The following is an 18,079-nucleotide window of genomic DNA, read 5'->3' on the forward strand; positions in this document are numbered from 1 at the left end:
TACTCACCTACCTGTCTCATTGTATTTGAGGCCCCTAGGAAAACCACCGTATTCAATAACAAATTGAGGTTTAGTTCACTTTTATTATTTTCTTTTGTTTTGTTTTAACAAACTTTAATTCACTTTATTTTTCTTGTATAAAACCATGTGGTGGTCACAGCTGAGTCCTCTGCATGGAGACTCTGATGTGGCTCTTTATAAAATGATAAGTGAGTTCCTGACAGGGAGACTTGGTGAACACTGTCTCTTTCCAGAGGTCATAGGTGAGATAGCAGTAAGTCTAGGAAATGGCATCAAAAGTGGCCTTAGGTAGCAGTGCAGCCCCTGGCCGAGGTATAGCAATCATCGCACCAGCCATCACCAGTAGCTTCTTGGGCAAAGGGGCTGAGATAACACCAGTACCTCTGGAGGCAGGGATGAGGCACATCAGCACAGAGCCACAGCTCTGGTCACCTTGAATGTGACAGTGTGGGACTTGCTGATCTTGTTCCCCCAGTAGCCTCACCGCAGGGGGATGATGGAAAGCTTGGCCGGGATGATGTCAGTGGTCACCTCCTTGGAGCACTCAACACCCAGACTGATGTGTCCATTGTAATTTCAGATGGCAACAAACACCTTGAACCTGGTCTGCTTTTACACAGGCATAATCTTCAAAGCCTCATCCTTGAGGGATGCCCCTAAGAAAAAGTCAAGTGATCTCAGATTCCTTGATGGGCAGGAAGAAGAGAAAGATCTCCTCCAGGGATTTGTTCTTCATGTCTTTGACCAGGCAACCCAGCTTGGTGACAGGGATCCACTTGTCTTGAACCTTGCCTCAGAGATCTTCATGGCCTCAGCCTGGTCCAGCCATGGTCAGGACTCCAGCCTGAGATACTGCTGTCAAACCCATGAGGGCTTCCTATTCCAGGGCCTCCAGGATCACACACAGCACCGGCATCATCTACTATTTGGTGTTTTCTTGGGGAGGAAGTTAGTTCACTTTTAAATAGTAGAAGAATCAACTTGACTTTATTTTCTATGCTAAAAATTACATATACTTCAAGTAACTGCAATCTCATCTCACAATTAACAGAGTTGAATCATGGGCAACTGGGTGGCTTAGTCGGTTAAGCACTGGACTCTTGATTCTGACTCAGGTCATGATCCAGGGGTCATGGGATTGAGCCCAGTGTTGGGCTGGCACTGAGTTGGAGTCTGCTTAGAATTCTCTCTCTCTCCCTCTCTCTCTGTCTCTGCCCTTCCCCTGCTCGTGCGCACGCGCTCTCTCTCTCTCTCTCAAATAAACTTTAAAAAATAGAGTTGAGTCAGATACTCAAGGTATGGGGGACACATGGGGTGTAGGAAAGACTTAGTGTTAATGAGATAAGAAAATAACTATCCATTAGATTCCCAGTAAAGATTTAATAAAACACAAAATTTTAGGATTCTGGGATTAGAAAGACATTTAGAATTTATCTAGTTCAATTTAACTTTGGCTTTATCGATGAGGAAACAGATCTAGATAGGAGAAAGAATTTACAAGGCACAAGAGAGATTTAGACTTAAATATGTGACTCTTTATGGCAATAATGGTCCTTTCTCTGTGCCACACTATATAGCAATATATTTTGCATGTGCATAATATAAACTAATATGGTATATTCAAACTATTATAATAGTAGGACAAAGTGTAAGTTCTTAGATTTAACGTTATTAGGGGTAAGCAGCTGTCTAGTATATCCTTTGGGAGAAAATAATCCCAGCAGTGATGATGCTCTCTTTATCATTGTCTATAAATGTACTAAATTATTTATTAACGAATATCACAGATGTCAACCAGAATGGAAAACTAATAACTTATAGTGCTTTAATTTATTTGATTTACACATATTGTCAGAGACAACCTTTATGGAAGAACATACAATAATTAAGCACTTGTCAGAATGGCTAAATGTCACTATAAAATAAACTAGCATCCAAATCTCTTGGGACAGTTTTGATATGTCACAAGTTCTCCTGGGAAGGCAGACTTTTGAAAGCACCATATTTGCAAAATGTAACCAATGTGGCAGGTTACTAGAATCGATAGATTTCACTTATGGAGCTAAGATTAATGGGCAAGGCAAAAATCCAAGCTAGTTATGGGAAATAAAAAGTAACCAAATTTTAGGAACAATATGAGTAAGAATTGATTATTTTAAAGAGGGGTCAAAATCCTAGTTAAATAGATGACCTGTAAAAATCTCTTCCTTTCTCTCCTCTCTCTTCTGGTTTTCCTCTCTTTCCTTTTTACTTTGCTTTTGTCTTTTCCCTTTCTTTGTCTGTTTTTTCTTTTTTCCTCTTTTTTTTAAAATAAGAACTCCAGAAGTATCTAATCACTTACGTTGTATTATGCACTCTCTGCTGTCTCTTCCTTTTTTATATCTTACAGCCCACCCTGCTAAAGGATCATTAATTTTATGGAAGAAAAAATGTTTATTTGTAATATTTTTACATCATTTTAACATTTATATCATATTGTAGCCCACTTGAGAGCTTTGCTGAAGGAGGCCCATTGGTTAATTTTCTTTAGTTCTAGGGCTACTCATTAATTTTCAGAGATATTGATTCTTAGATGGAACATCTCAGAGATAAAAAGTCTGGAGCATTCCTGTGGGTAATGTCTGTCTTTATTAAGACATAACAATGATGTAATGCTGCTGTGATTCATACTATAATTAATTGTTTTTTGTTTAAATGCATGAGGGTTCAATACTATACATTTTATTCTCTCCTCTTTACTTTTTCTTATATAACCCTGTAAAAATAAATTAACAGAGGAATTAAAAGGGATTCTGCTTCTACCCATGATGGAGTAACTGGCAGTTGTTATCCTCCTCCCACAAACAACTATAAAATTGGATAAAATACATGAGGCAGTGATTTTTAAGCATGGGACAATAGATATGGTAGGATAGTTGTCTTTGAGAGAAGAGAAACATATGAAGTCAATCCCAGGTTTATCTTCTTCTTCTGTATCAGGTAACTTTCCAAACTGTGATTCAGGGAGTCAAGTCCAATTGAAACCCTGTATCTTATTCCAGATAAAAAGATGAAAATAACTGAAATTGGTAGAGCTTGAAGCCATATGGAGAGGGATTTGCATGGGGGTTGCAAAGAGGACAAAATGAGTGAGCTTTGAAACATCCTTGGCTAGTGGCTAGGCTGCCTGTGCACATCGTTAGGCTGCATGGGACCTATCAGAAAACTCCCTGTGAGTCTGTGGTCTAAATGGAGCTATCAGAGATTGTAGGTTCTGAGATGCATTGAAGTTACTGTTCAGTCATAGCAAAATAACCTCACTGAGAACCTCAGGCTTTCAGCTGAGACTAAAGAAAGGCCATTCTTTGAAAATAAGTGCTTAATTTAACAAAAAAATGTATGTTAGAAAAATGTCCTTAAAGCTAAGAATACTACTGAAACAGACTTGCCATAATGAGGAATAAATCCAAGCATACCAGACCAAGAGGACCCATTACTAATTTATTTCCCTACCAGAAAATCTATTACCTATTTAAATAAGTCAACATAATCTAAATTCACAGCAACATATTATTTCTAACACCCAGTATATAATAAAAGATTAGTAGACATACAAAAAAAGGTGGGGAGAACGTGAAGAACATCAGTCAGTAGAAAGTGATCTTATGATTCCAGTAGTTGTAATTAGCAGAAAATAACTTTGTAGTACCTTTTATATCCAAATATTTAAAAAAAAAAGAACATAATGAGTGAACAGATAGGGTATATCACATTAGAAATAGAAACAATATAAAATAGCCAAATGTAAATTCAAGAACAGTGCAGTATCTGAAAAACATCTATAATTTACTTAATATAAAATATTGAATGTTTTCCTTCTAAGATCATGATCTTAGGATATCTTCTAGTATCCTGATATCCTAGCCATTCTATTAAGAGAAATAAAATAAAAAGTCATGAAGATTGGGAAGGAGAATAAAATTATCCTTTTACCAGATGTCATGATCAGTTACACAGAAAATTGTAATAGACATCAAAAGCCTACTAGTATAAGTCAACTTTAAGAAGTCAAGGGATAAAATAATAATCAATAAAAACTGAATGTATTTCTTCATTTGAAACAATTAGCATTTAAAATTTTAAAAATCAATGTCATTTATAGCAGCATCTAAAAACATGAAATGAATGCTAATCCTAACAAAAGATATGCAATACCTATTCACTGGAACCACAAAAATTCTGAGAGAAATTTAATGACAAAAGTGTATTTACATAAATATATAAAATATATATAAATTTACCATGCTCATGGAATGAAGGATGGGATATTGTTAAAAATATATTATTTCAAAATAAAATGCACCCCAAACAAAATTTCAATACATTTTTTTTTGTAAATATTTTTATTTATTTCTAGGAGAGAGAGAGAGAGACAGCATGAGCAGGAGAGGGTCAGAGAGAGAGGGAGACACAGACTCTGAAGCAGGCTCCAGGCTCTGAGCTGACACTCAGCACAGAGCCTGACGCCGGGCTTGAACCCACGAACCACGAGATCATGACCTAAACGAAAGTCGGACGCTTAACCGACTAAGCCACCCAGGCGTCCCTTCAGTACATTTTTTAAACAAATTGACAAGTTCATTCTAAGATATATATATGGAATTAGAGGCACCTGAGTAGCTCAGGTGGTTAAGCATCTGACTCTTGATTTCAGCTCAGGTCATGATCTCATGGTTCATTGGATCAAGCCCTGGGTCAGGCTCTGTGCTGACAGCATGGAGCCTGCCTAGGATTCTCTCTTTCTCTCCCTCTCTCTGTCCCACCCCCCACCGACGCTCTCTCTCTTTCTCTCACAATAAATGAATAAACATTAAATATATATGGAAATTCATAATATATATAATTTCTACACTTACTATAAGGCTGCAGTAATGTAGACAGTAGTATTGACATTAGAATAGACAAATATATCAATAAAATAGAAAGAGTAGAGTCATATGATTAATTGGTTTCTATTTACTTAAATTGGCATGTTTAATTACCTATGATGTTTTAGAACTATAATAAAAAATAATCATTTAGGAAAAAGTAATCTTTAGAATAAAGAAACAAAAATTAAGCTTTAGAATAAGGCCACTTTCACATGATTTCCATTTCCCTCCTTCACAACAGTATTTTTCAAAAGTCAGTTCCTTTTCAAATCTCCAAAGGAAATAAAACATCGTAAGAAGTATCTAAGTACCCACATCAAATTCCATCTTATGGAGTTTAGATAGACACTGTAAAGTTTCTGCTACAAGGAACAATAAAGCATCCTCAATTGAGGCACTAAAAATACACATTCTTTAAAGCCATATATCAGCTAGAGATTCAGGTAAAGTCAAAACCCTGTTCTGGTTGGTAAAATCTGTCATTAGAAGAAAAAAAAACTCTGTTTGGAACACTCTCTGACATAAAATTTCTAAACAAACTGAACTTTTCTGGGGAATAGTTCTGCATGGAAGATAGCTTCAGGAATGAGTCTCTAACACAACATCTAAAACTTAATGTCTACTCTTGGGTTGCCTAGGTGGCTCAGTCAGTTAAGCTTGTAACTCTTGATTTCAGCTCAGGTCATGATCTCATATTTGGGGTGGAGGGTGGTTTGAGCCCTGCTTTGGGCTCTGTACTGACAGTAAGGAACCTACTTGGGATTCTCTCTCTCTCTCTCTCTCTCTCACTCTCTCTCTCTCTCTCTGCCCCCTCCCCTTCTCTCCCCCCTCCCTTCTCCCCCAACCATGCTTTCTCTCTCTCTGTCTCAAAATAAATTAAACAAACAAAAAAATAAATGAATAAAGTAATGTCTACTCTCCAAAAGAAAGGAGAGCAAGCAAGCAAGCATCCTATTATAATCACGAGTCCTATCAAACATTCGTCACCACTCAATGCCAGATACAGTCACCCAAAGTGGGCATATTTCCCCCACACTAGCAGTCTCATACCTACCACCGTATGAAGTTGGCAGACTTATAGGTGCTGTGTGTATGTTCTGGTGCCAGAGGTTTTTCATATAATAAAGAATACAAAGTTCCTCTCTCCACACATAACTTTTTGCTTGAGTATTGGAATGAGAGAATCCCTATCTACGATTTGTACTAATTTCTTTAAACTTTAAAGGAGATTCTAACTCAAAGTGACTTCTCGAAGATCATATATCTTGAATCAGAAACAGGCTTTCTTCAAGGAAAAACTGGGAGAAAATAATAGACAACTGGAGTTAGAATTTTCTTTTTTTTTAATTTTATTTATTTATTTATTATTTATTTATTTATATATAAAACTAGTTTATTGTCAAGTTGGTTTCCATATAACACCCAGTGCTCTTCCCCAAAAGTACCCTCCTCCATGCCCATCACCCCCCNTTTTCCTGACCCATGAGCATGGAAATGTCTTTCTATTTCTTTGTGTCTTCTTCACTTTCCTTCATAACCTTTGTATAGTTTTCATCATTTAGATCTCCTATATCTTTGGTTAGGTTTATTCCTAGGTATTTTATGGTTTTTTGTGCAACTGTGAATGTGATCAGTTTCTTGATTTCTCTTTCTCTTGCTTCATTGTTGGTGTATAAGAATGCAACCGATTTCTGCAGGTTGATTCTGCAACTTTGCTGAATTCTTGAATCAGTTCTAGTAGGCTTCTGGTGGAATCTGTCAGGTTTTCTGTGTAGGGTATCATGTCGTCTGCAAAGAGTGAAAGTTTGACTTCCTCTTTGCCAATTCTGATGCCTTTGATTTCCTTTTGTTGTCTGATGGCTGATGCTAGGACTTCCAGCACTATGTTAAACAACAGTGGTGAGAGTGGACATCCCTGTCGTGTTCCTGATCTCAGGGGGAAAGCTCTCAGTTTTTCCCCGTTGAGGATGATGTTAGCTGAGGGCTTCTCATAGATGGCTTTTATGATGTTTACGTAAGTTCCTTCTATCCCAACTTTCTCGAGGGTCTTTATTAAGAAGGGATTCTGGGGGCGCCTGGGTGGCTCAGTCGGTTGGGTGTCCGGCTTCGGCTCAGGTCATGATCTCACGATTCGTGTGTTCGAGCTCCGCATCAGGCTGTGTGCTGACAACTGGCTCGGAGCCTGGAAGCTGCTTTGGATTCTGTGTCTCCCTATCTCTCTGACCCTCCTCTGCACATGCTGTCTGTATCTCTCTCTCAATAATGAATAAAATATTTTTTAAAAAAAAAGAAGGGATGCTGTATTTTGTCAAATGCTTTTTCTGCATCTATTGACAGGATCATATGGTTTTTATCTTTACTTTTGTTAATGTGATGTATCNTTTTTTTCAAAAAACCAACTCTTGGTCTCATTAATCTGTTCAATTGTTTCTTTGGTCTATATGTTGTTTATTTCTGCTCTGATTTTTACTATTTCTCTTCTTCTACTGGGTTTGGGTTGCTCTTGTTGCTCTGCCTCTATTTCCTTTAGGTGAGCTGTTAGGTTTTGCACTTGCGCTTTTTCTAATTTCTTGAAATAGGCCTGGAGTGCAATGTACTTTCCTCTTAGGACTGCCTTTGCTGCATCCCATAGAGTTTGGATTGTTGTCTTTTCATCTTCATTTGTTTCCATATATTTTTAAATTTCTTTTCTAATAGCCTGATTGGCCCATTCATTCTTTAGTAGGTGTTCTTTAACCTCCATGTTTTTGGAGGTTTTCCAGGCTTCTTCCTGTGATTGATTTCAAGTTTCAAAGCATTATGATCTGAGAGTGTGCATGGTATGATCTCAATTCTTTTATATTTATTGAGGGCTGCTTTATGTCCCAGTATGTGATCTATCTTGGAGAATGTGCCATGCGCGCTTGAGAAGAAAGTGAATTCCCTGGCCTCAGGATGTAGAGTTCTGAATATATCTGTCAGATCCATCTGGCCCAATGTGTCATTCAAGTCCATTGTTTCTTTAGTGATTTTCTGTCAGGTTAATCTATCCATTGCTGTAAGTAGAGTATTGAAGTCCCCTACTATTAGCACATTCTTATCCATAAGATTGTTTCTGTTTGTGATTAATTGTTTTAATATTTAGGTGCTTCCATATTCAGTGTGTAGACATTTATAATTGTTAGTTCTTCCTTACCGATAGACCCTGTAATTATTATATAATGCCCTTCTTTATCCCTTGTTATTGTCTTTAATTTAAAGTCCAGTTTGTCCGATATAAGTATAGCTACTTCAGCTTTTTTTTTACTTCCCTTATCATGATAGATATTTCTCCATCCCCTTGCTTTTAATCTGAAGGTATCATCCAGTCTAAAATGTGTTTCTATTGTAGACAGCAAATAGATGGATTTTGGTTTTTTATCCATTCTGCTACCCTATGTCTTTTGATTGGAGCATTCAGCCCATTTACATTCAGTGTTATTATTGAAATATGTGGGTTTAGACTCAATGTGTCCTTTGTGGGATTCATGCTCATGGTGATGTCTCTGGTATCTTGCATTCCTTGCAACACTTCCCTCAGAGAGTCCCCCTCAGGATTTCTTGTAGGGCTGGTTTAGTGGTGTCAAATTCTTTCAATTTTTGTTTATTTGGAAAGACTTTTATCTCTCCTTCTATTCTGAGTGACAGGCTTGCTGGATAGAGGCTTCTTGGCTGCATATTTTTTCCATTCATCACATTGAAGATTTTCTGCCATTCCTTTCTGGCCTGACGAGTGTCATTAGATAGGTCTGTCACTACTGATAGGTTTCCCTTGGTATGTTAGAGCCCTTTTCTCCCTAGCTGCTTTCAAAATTCTCTTTGTCCTTGTATTTTGCCAGTTTCGCTATGATATGTCATGCAGATGATCGATTCAAGTTACGTCTGAGGGGAGTTCTCTGCGCCTCTTGAATTTCAACTTCTACTTCCTCTCCAGGTTGGGGAAGTTTTCTGCTATAATTTGTTCCAGGATTCCTTCAGCACCTTTCCCTCTCTCTTCCTCTTCTGGGATTCCTATGATACGGATATTGTTCCGTTTGATTGTATCGCTGAGCTCTCGAACTCTTCTTTCATGTTCCTGGATTAGTTTATCTCCTTTTTCTCAGTTTCTTCTTCTTCCATAATATTGTCTTCTAAATCACTTATTCTCCTTTCTACCTGTTCTGTCTGTGCCTGGATGCCTCCAGTTTATTATGTATCTCATTTATCCCATTTTTTAATTCACCATAACTATTTTTAAGCCCATATTGTCTGTAGCCATAGTTTCTCTGATGTCCTCCATGCTTTTTTAAAGCCCGGTGATTAATTTTATGATTATTGTTCTAAATTCTTTTTCAGTTATGTTGCTTATACCTGTTTTGAGCAGCTCTTTAGCTGTCAATTCTTCCAGGAAGTTCTTTGGAGGAGAGTTCTTTCGTTNCTCAGGTAAAAACAGCTATAACAACAACGAAACAGCTATCTGGAGGTGATGGCCGTCCTTTAGTATAGGCAGGTCTTGTCTCACTGTGTCCGCTGGCCTCCCTGAGGCCCCTCCTTGGTGGTTGTGTGGAGAAGAATGGCGTCACCCCAGTCCCTTCTCAACCAAGCGTTGCAAATCACTTTTTCAGTCCGATGTAGTGGCTGAGGATGTAGCCAAGGTGGGCTGAGTTCTATGTCCCACACCCCGCCTGTTTCCAGGTCCCAGTCCACGGGCTTTGTTTATACAGCTGGAAACAGTCCCATAGGAAGCTGCTTTCCTGTTGCCTGGGGGTTGAGTGCGGGGTGGGAGAAGTGTCGCAGCCTCAGATCTGCCGGCGTCAAGCATGGATACAACCCGAGTGCTTTCGGGGAACGTAGCAACTTCAGGTCCATAGAGTCCGTGTTGCTGCAGTGCGCTGCCGCCGCTTCAGCAGACCGCTGTCTCGCGCAGCTGTCGCTTTACTGGGCGCCAGCACCGCTTCACCGGGTCGCCGCCGCCGCTGCCGCCTCCGCAGGCCTCTGTTGCGCGTGCCGCTGCCACTTCACCCAGCGCCTTTCGCCTCCGCAGGCGTCGCTGCCGGTTCACCCGGCTGCTGCCGCCATGGATGGTGATGGGCACACGGCAGTTCAGTTCTTCCTGGTGCCTTCTGGGACCAGGGCACCTAGTTTAAAGTCAGCACCCCAGCCAGAGATAAAATACTGTCATTCCAAGCCGAGGTTTTTCTCTTCTCCAGGGACGGTTCTATGAGCAATCTCAGCTTTTCTTTCCTTTCCCCTGGACTCGAGGCAGCTCGCCACCACTCGCCGGTTTATCACTCACAGCAGCTGCACACAAGCCAGGTTCCCTCCCCTCCCTCTGTATCTCTGGGTCCGTCCCGCTTTTATCTTCCCCAGTTCACACTCACGCACTTATGAGGTTTCCTTCCCAGTGTACCCTGTCTCCCTCTCTTCCCAAATTCCTGCGGCTCAGTGTCCTACGACTTCAGGCCTTCTCTGTTTGAGAGATGGGTGCAGGCGAAATGTACGGAGCTCCCTACTTCTCTGCCATCTTGCGTCCTCCTGGAGTTAGAATTTTCTGACCAAATACTTTGCCAATTTCAGGACACTAAATGCAGCTGAGATGCAGGTTAATTAAATTCTAACACCTCATGGCCTTTGAGAAAGTGAAGCTTTGCGTGGGGAAGCAATTATAAGAATCAGCCAAGAGCAAACCCCAGCTCCTAAGATCTGTGCTATATTAACCCTGTGTGGTTGAATGGTTTCTTGCAGGTCATCTCTACTCTACTATGGAACCCATCCAGTGATGTTTTATTTTCATTATGGTAATTTTCAGGTCTGTAATTTCCATTTTTCTTTTTTATGAATTCTATTTATTTTCTGAGATTTTTGGTTTTTTTCATTTGAGCAAGATAATTTTTTAAACTGATTTATGTACCATTTCAATGATGGCTGCTTCAAAATCCATATTAGATAATCCCACATCTGATTCTTGATGTTAGTGTCTGTCAATTGTCTTCTCTCATTCAAGTTGTGATTTGCTTACTGGAAATTTTAGATATGAGATTCTGGATACATGAGAAATAAAAATACATATGTACAAAAGTAACTTGTACATGAAGATTTATAAGTGCTTTATTCATAATAGTCCAAAAATTAAAATCACAAGATGTTTCCCATTGGGATAAGGATAATCAGACTTGGTATATTCATATAATGGAAAAATAATTAGCAATAAAGATAAGTTATAGATATATCTTGCAAATGGATGCATCTCAGAAATATTATATTGAGTGAAAGAAGGCAGAGAAGTGTACATACTGTATGATTCCATTTATATAAGGTTCAAGAACAAAATAAACTAGTATATGGTAATAAAAATTAGAAACATGGGTGGCTATGGGGAGAAGAGTTGACTAAAATGGGCATGAAGGATCTTTCTGGAGTGATGAAAATGTTCTAAATTTTTATGGAGATGCCAGTTGCTTGAGTGTACAGATTTGTCAAAACTCACTGACTTACACACCTTAGTTCTATGCATGTCATTGCAGGTAAATTTTCCCTCAATTAAAAAAAAACTATGAAAATAAATAACTGATATACTGGGAAAACAATTTTATTTTTTAAATTCTTATGTAAAAGAATACTTTGTAATTCATAAAAGCATTCTGTCAGGAATAAATTTCTCTGTTCCTTAGCATGGGGATTCCCCCCTGGGCATTAATACCAGAAATCTAACAAGTAAGCAATGTAGAACATGATGCTGTCTCAATCTCCAACTCCCTGCAACTCCCTCCTGTTGTACCTACTTCTGGATTTTTCCATAACTTCTTTAATAAATCTATAAGTGGCTTCTGGGTGGCTCAGTTGGTTAAGTGTCTGACTTAGGCTCAGGTCATGATCTCATGGTTTGTGAGTTGGAGTCCTTCATCAGACTGCTCTCAGCACAGAGCCTGCTCTGGATCTTCTGTCTCCCTCTCTCTCTGCCCCTCCTCCACTTACACTCTCACTCTCTCTTTCTCTCAAAGATAAATAAACATTAAAATAAGAAACTATAAAATAGCAGTAATGAGGTCATAGTGGTTGCATTATGTATGTAATGGCAATGCAAGTTCATTTGATTACTAAACAAAAAAAACAGTGTAATAAATGAATACTATTGGGTGGATACAAATAGGCCACTAAAGACAACAGACTTCCTTAGGCCAAATGCAGTCTTTTATAACATGCTAAAATAGTGTTGAGTAGAAAATGATACTTGTGTGTACAAGAAGAATATATCATCAAAAAGACAAAGAAGAGTGATCGAGTTCATCTTACTTTTCCTACTGAAGCGCTGTCCCTTTCTGCCTGGGTGAACAGTGCCAACCAGAAGTAAAACAAATAACACTTCAGTCTATGGTGCGTCTGTCAGCACCCCTCAAGAATCCCTCTGCTATTCCTGACCAATTATAACTTTATTCTGTGGCCTAATCTTCCTCACCCAAGATAGAGGTCAAGGGTAGATTTTGGACCCTCTACCTATTCACACAGTAGCTTGTGCTCTGCATTGTTATCTCAAACATTATCATTTATTGTTAATCATATTCAGTTTCAAGAAATAAATTGACTTCCTAAGGAGGTAATACAGGATATTTAAAATGAAAACATCATGGGCAGCGTTCCACAATGCAATTGCAATAATCATTTATAGTAATAAATCTTATGTAAAGACAGTCACTATAATAAATCCAGATATTGGATCTATTATTGCTGTCATGATTACAGAATTAAGAAATAAAAGGTATGTTGAATTATCTGAAGAAAATCATTCTTGTGCAAATAACAACAGCTGTTTAAATTTCTAAATTGCTGAAATCCTTAAGCCATAGCTCACCGTCTTCGTATGAATATACCTTTTGTTTTAATGATTCTTTTCTCAGCATGGCTGACAATTTATTTCATTTACAAGATTGGGCACACAGATGACCATGAGTGATAAAATTTATATTGCAGAGTAAGCCAAGAAAAATTTTCATTTAACTTAAAAACAGGACACTAAAGAAGAGATAAGTAAATAGACCTACACTTTGGTCTCCTCATGCTGGCTTCATAAAGAGCTTCAAGGAAAGGTATAACCAGATTCTTTCAGTAAACCCATCTTGCACAAATCTTGTGGGCATCCTAGGCTTACTAAACATGTTACCTGTCTTTGTGCAAAAAATATATTATTACCCCCACAAATTATGCCAAGTTTACTGTGTACTGATAATGTACCATTTAATATGGGAAGCTTCACCCAAGCCAGCAGCTATTTGGAGATGGGATAACCTTCAAAATGGCAAATCTCTTTTGTCTGAAGCTAGTCTACATTCCAGTGATAGTTCTACTTCCTCTGGATGGAGAGTTCAATCTTAGAACCAGAAAAATAAATAATGAAAGAATAGTTTATTGTTGGAGTTTGACGCCCTCAATACTCACAATCTGCTCCACAATCACTGGAGAGAGCCACTGTAACTCCATTAGTAGGAAAGCAGATTGGTTTTGAAGTAAACAAATGTTCATCCTGCATAGTTGATTTGGAGAAGAAAAAATAACATTCTTCGGCTTTATGTACCAATCCTGCCACAAAGCATTTATTTTAATACACTTACTAGTCTTTATGTAAAATTGCTAATGCCAAAGCTTTTAACAGACAGACAGACAGACACACACACACACACAAATACATAGATAAGCAAGCAAACAAACAACTGAATAAGTGCAGTTTGAATTTGGAAGACCTTTTCTCATTGTCACATATAAGAGTTATATCCCTATATTCATTTGAGTTTTAGCAAAAGAAAATGCTTGAGGCCTTCCCTAGAAACTACACTGACATTGATATTGTCAGTGTTAGTGTGTCTATGTTGGACCTGTGCCCAACTAAGACCTCCAAAATGAGGAAGGGCAATATAATAATGCTTTCTAGTCATCACATCATCTCATCCTGATTTCTTAGTATCACTTTTCATTATATGTTTTCTCATGTTTATGTATTATCTGCCATTTACAATAGGGCAGACACTTCTATTTTTCACTATGATACTGTACTTAAAAGATTGCTGGCACATAAACACTCATTAAACATCTGTGAGAGGGAAGGGTTGACAGTGCTCAATCAGCTCTGAAAAGGAATGGATGTGGGTGGGTAAGGAGAAAGACAGTTATCTGTAACTGTGAGATAGAGAGAGCCCTTAGCCATCTATAATTTCCTAAATATAATATATTTATATTTTATATTTAATATACTAATGGAGGNCTTTTATCTTCCCCAGTTCACACTCACGCACTTATGAGGTTTCCTTCCCAGTGTACCCTGTCTCCCTCTCTTCCCAAATTCCTGCGGCTCAGTGTCCTACGACTTCAGGCCTTCTCTGTTTGAGAGATGGGTGCAGGCGAAATGTACGGAGCTCCCTACTTCTCTGCCATCTTGCGTCCTCCTGGAGTTAGAATTTTCTGACCAAATACTTTGCCAATTTCAGGACACTAAATGCAGCTGAGATGCAGGTTAATTAAATTCTAACACCTCATGGCCTTTGAGAAAGTGAAGCTTTGCGTGGGGAAGCAATTATAAGAATCAGCCAAGAGCAAACCCCAGCTCCTAAGATCTGTGCTATATTAACCCTGTGTGGTTGAATGGTTTCTTGCAGGTCATCTCTACTCTACTATGGAACCCATCCAGTGATGTTTTATTTTCATTATGGTAATTTTCAGGTCTGTAATTTCCATTTTTCTTTTTTATGAATTCTATTTATTTTCTGAGATTTTTGGTTTTTTTCATTTGAGCAAGATAATTTTTTAAACTGATTTATGTACCATTTCAATGATGGCTGCTTCAAAATCCATATTAGATAATCCCACATCTGATTCTTGATGTTAGTGTCTGTCAATTGTCTTCTCTCATTCAAGTTGTGATTTGCTTACTGGAAATTTTAGATATGAGATTCTGGATACATGAGAAATAAAAATACATATGTACAAAAGTAACTTGTACATGAAGATTTATAAGTGCTTTATTCATAATAGTCCAAAAATTAAAATCACAAGATGTTTCCCATTGGGATAAGGATAATCAGACTTGGTATATTCATATAATGGAAAAATAATTAGCAATAAAGATAAGTTATAGATATATCTTGCAAATGGATGCATCTCAGAAATATTATATTGAGTGAAAGAAGGCAGAGAAGTGTACATACTGTATGATTCCATTTATATAAGGTTCAAGAACAAAATAAACTAGTATATGGTAATAAAAATTAGAAACATGGGTGGCTATGGGGAGAAGAGTTGACTAAAATGGGCATGAAGGATCTTTCTGGAGTGATGAAAATGTTCTAAATTTTTATGGAGATGCCAGTTGCTTGAGTGTACAGATTTGTCAAAACTCACTGACTTACACACCTTAGTTCTATGCATGTCATTGCAGGTAAATTTTCCCTCAATTAAAAAAAAACTATGAAAATAAATAACTGATATACTGGGAAAACAATTTTATTTTTTAAATTCTTATGTAAAAGAATACTTTGTAATTCATAAAAGCATTCTGTCAGGAATAAATTTCTCTGTTCCTTAGCATGGGGATTCCCCCCTGGGCATTAATACCAGAAATCTAACAAGTAAGCAATGTAGAACATGATGCTGTCTCAATCTCCAACTCCCTGCAACTCCCTCCTGTTGTACCTACTTCTGGATTTTTCCATAACTTCTTTAATAAATCTATAAGTGGCTTCTGGGTGGCTCAGTTGGTTAAGTGTCTGACTTAGGCTCAGGTCATGATCTCATGGTTTGTGAGTTGGAGTCCTTCATCAGACTGCTCTCAGCACAGAGCCTGCTCTGGATCTTCTGTCTCCCTCTCTCTCTGCCCCTCCTCCACTTACACTCTCACTCTCTCTTTCTCTCAAAGATAAATAAACATTAAAATAAGAAACTATAAAATAGCAGTAATGAGGTCATAGTGGTTGCATTATGTATGTAATGGCAATGCAAGTTCATTTGATTACTAAACAAAAAAAACAGTGTAATAAATGAATACTATTGGGTGGATACAAATAGGCCACTAAAGACAACAGACTTCCTTAGGCCAAATGCAGTCTTTTATAACATGCTAAAATAGTGTTGAGTAGAAAATGATACTTGTGTGTACAAGAAGAATATATCATCAAAAAGACAAAGAAGAGTGATCGAGTTCATCTTACTTTTCCTACTGAAGCGCTGTCCCTTTCTGCCTGGGTGAACAGTGCCAACCAGAAGTAAAACAAATAACACTTCAGTCTATGGTGCGTCTGTCAGCACCCCTCAAGAATCCCTCTGCTATTCCTGACCAATTATAACTTTATTCTGTGGCCTAATCTTCCTCACCCAAGATAGAGGTCAAGGGTAGATTTTGGACCCTCTACCTATTCACACAGTAGCTTGTGCTCTGCATTGTTATCTCAAACATTATCATTTATTGTTAATCATATTCAGTTTCAAGAAATAAATTGACTTCCTAAGGAGGTAATACAGGATATTTAAAATGAAAACATCATGGGCAGCGTTCCACAATGCAATTGCAATAATCATTTATAGTAATAAATCTTATGTAAAGACAGTCACTATAATAAATCCAGATATTGGATCTATTATTGCTGTCATGATTACAGAATTAAGAAATAAAAGGTATGTTGAATTATCTGAAGAAAATCATTCTTGTGCAAATAACAACAGCTGTTTAAATTTCTAAATTGCTGAAATCCTTAAGCCATAGCTCACCGTCTTCGTATGAATATACCTTTTGTTTTAATGATTCTTTTCTCAGCATGGCTGACAATTTATTTCATTTACAAGATTGGGCACACAGATGACCATGAGTGATAAAATTTATATTGCAGAGTAAGCCAAGAAAAATTTTCATTTAACTTAAAAACAGGACACTAAAGAAGAGATAAGTAAATAGACCTACACTTTGGTCTCCTCATGCTGGCTTCATAAAGAGCTTCAAGGAAAGGTATAACCAGATTCTTTCAGTAAACCCATCTTGCACAAATCTTGTGGGCATCCTAGGCTTACTAAACATGTTACCTGTCTTTGTGCAAAAAATATATTATTACCCCCACAAATTATGCCAAGTTTACTGTGTACTGATAATGTACCATTTAATATGGGAAGCTTCACCCAAGCCAGCAGCTATTTGGAGATGGGATAACCTTCAAAATGGCAAATCTCTTTTGTCTGAAGCTAGTCTACATTCCAGTGATAGTTCTACTTCCTCTGGATGGAGAGTTCAATCTTAGAACCAGAAAAATAAATAATGAAAGAATAGTTTATTGTTGGAGTTTGACGCCCTCAATACTCACAATCTGCTCCACAATCACTGGAGAGAGCCACTGTAACTCCATTAGTAGGAAAGCAGATTGGTTTTGAAGTAAACAAATGTTCATCCTGCATAGTTGATTTGGAGAAGAAAAAATAACATTCTTCGGCTTTATGTACCAATCCTGCCACAAAGCATTTATTTTAATACACTTACTAGTCTTTATGTAAAATTGCTAATGCCAAAGCTTTTAACAGACAGACAGACAGACACACACACACACACAAATACATAGATAAGCAAGCAAACAAACAACTGAATAAGTGCAGTTTGAATTTGGAAGACCTTTTCTCATTGTCACATATAAGAGTTATATCCCTATATTCATTTGAGTTTTAGCAAAAGAAAATGCTTGAGGCCTTCCCTAGAAACTACACTGACATTGATATTGTCAGTGTTAGTGTGTCTATGTTGGACCTGTGCCCAACTAAGACCTCCAAAATGAGGAAGGGCAATATAATAATGCTTTCTAGTCATCACATCATCTCATCCTGATTTCTTAGTATCACTTTTCATTATATGTTTTCTCATGTTTATGTATTATCTGCCATTTACAATAGGGCAGACACTTCTATTTTTCACTATGATACTGTACTTAAAAGATTGCTGGCACATAAACACTCATTAAACATCTGTGAGAGGGAAGGGTTGACAGTGCTCAATCAGCTCTGAAAAGGAATGGATGTGGGTGGGTAAGGAGAAAGACAGTTATCTGTAACTGTGAGATAGAGAGAGCCCTTAGCCATCTATAATTTCCTAAATATAATATATTTATATTTTATATTTAATATACTAATGGAGG

The 18,079-nt window shown here is 37.7% G+C and overlaps 1 long non-coding RNA gene and 1 pseudogene across 1 annotated transcript in view; one reads left to right on the plus strand and one right to left on the minus strand.

The window, feature by feature from the left end:
• Positions 1–18,079, plus strand: part of LOC144221754 (uncharacterized) — a 77,837-nt gene that overhangs the window by 52,865 nt on the left and 6,893 nt on the right. The window lies entirely within an intron of this gene.
• LOC144221765 (small ribosomal subunit protein uS5 pseudogene) lies at positions 155–9,797 on the minus strand (annotated as a pseudogene).

Source organism: Crocuta crocuta, unplaced genomic scaffold, assembly GCF_008692635.1.
Source record: "Crocuta crocuta isolate KB4526 unplaced genomic scaffold, BGI_CrCroc_1.0 scaffold211, whole genome shotgun sequence".
In the NCBI taxonomy this organism is placed as follows: Eukaryota; Metazoa; Chordata; class Mammalia; order Carnivora; family Hyaenidae; genus Crocuta; species Crocuta crocuta.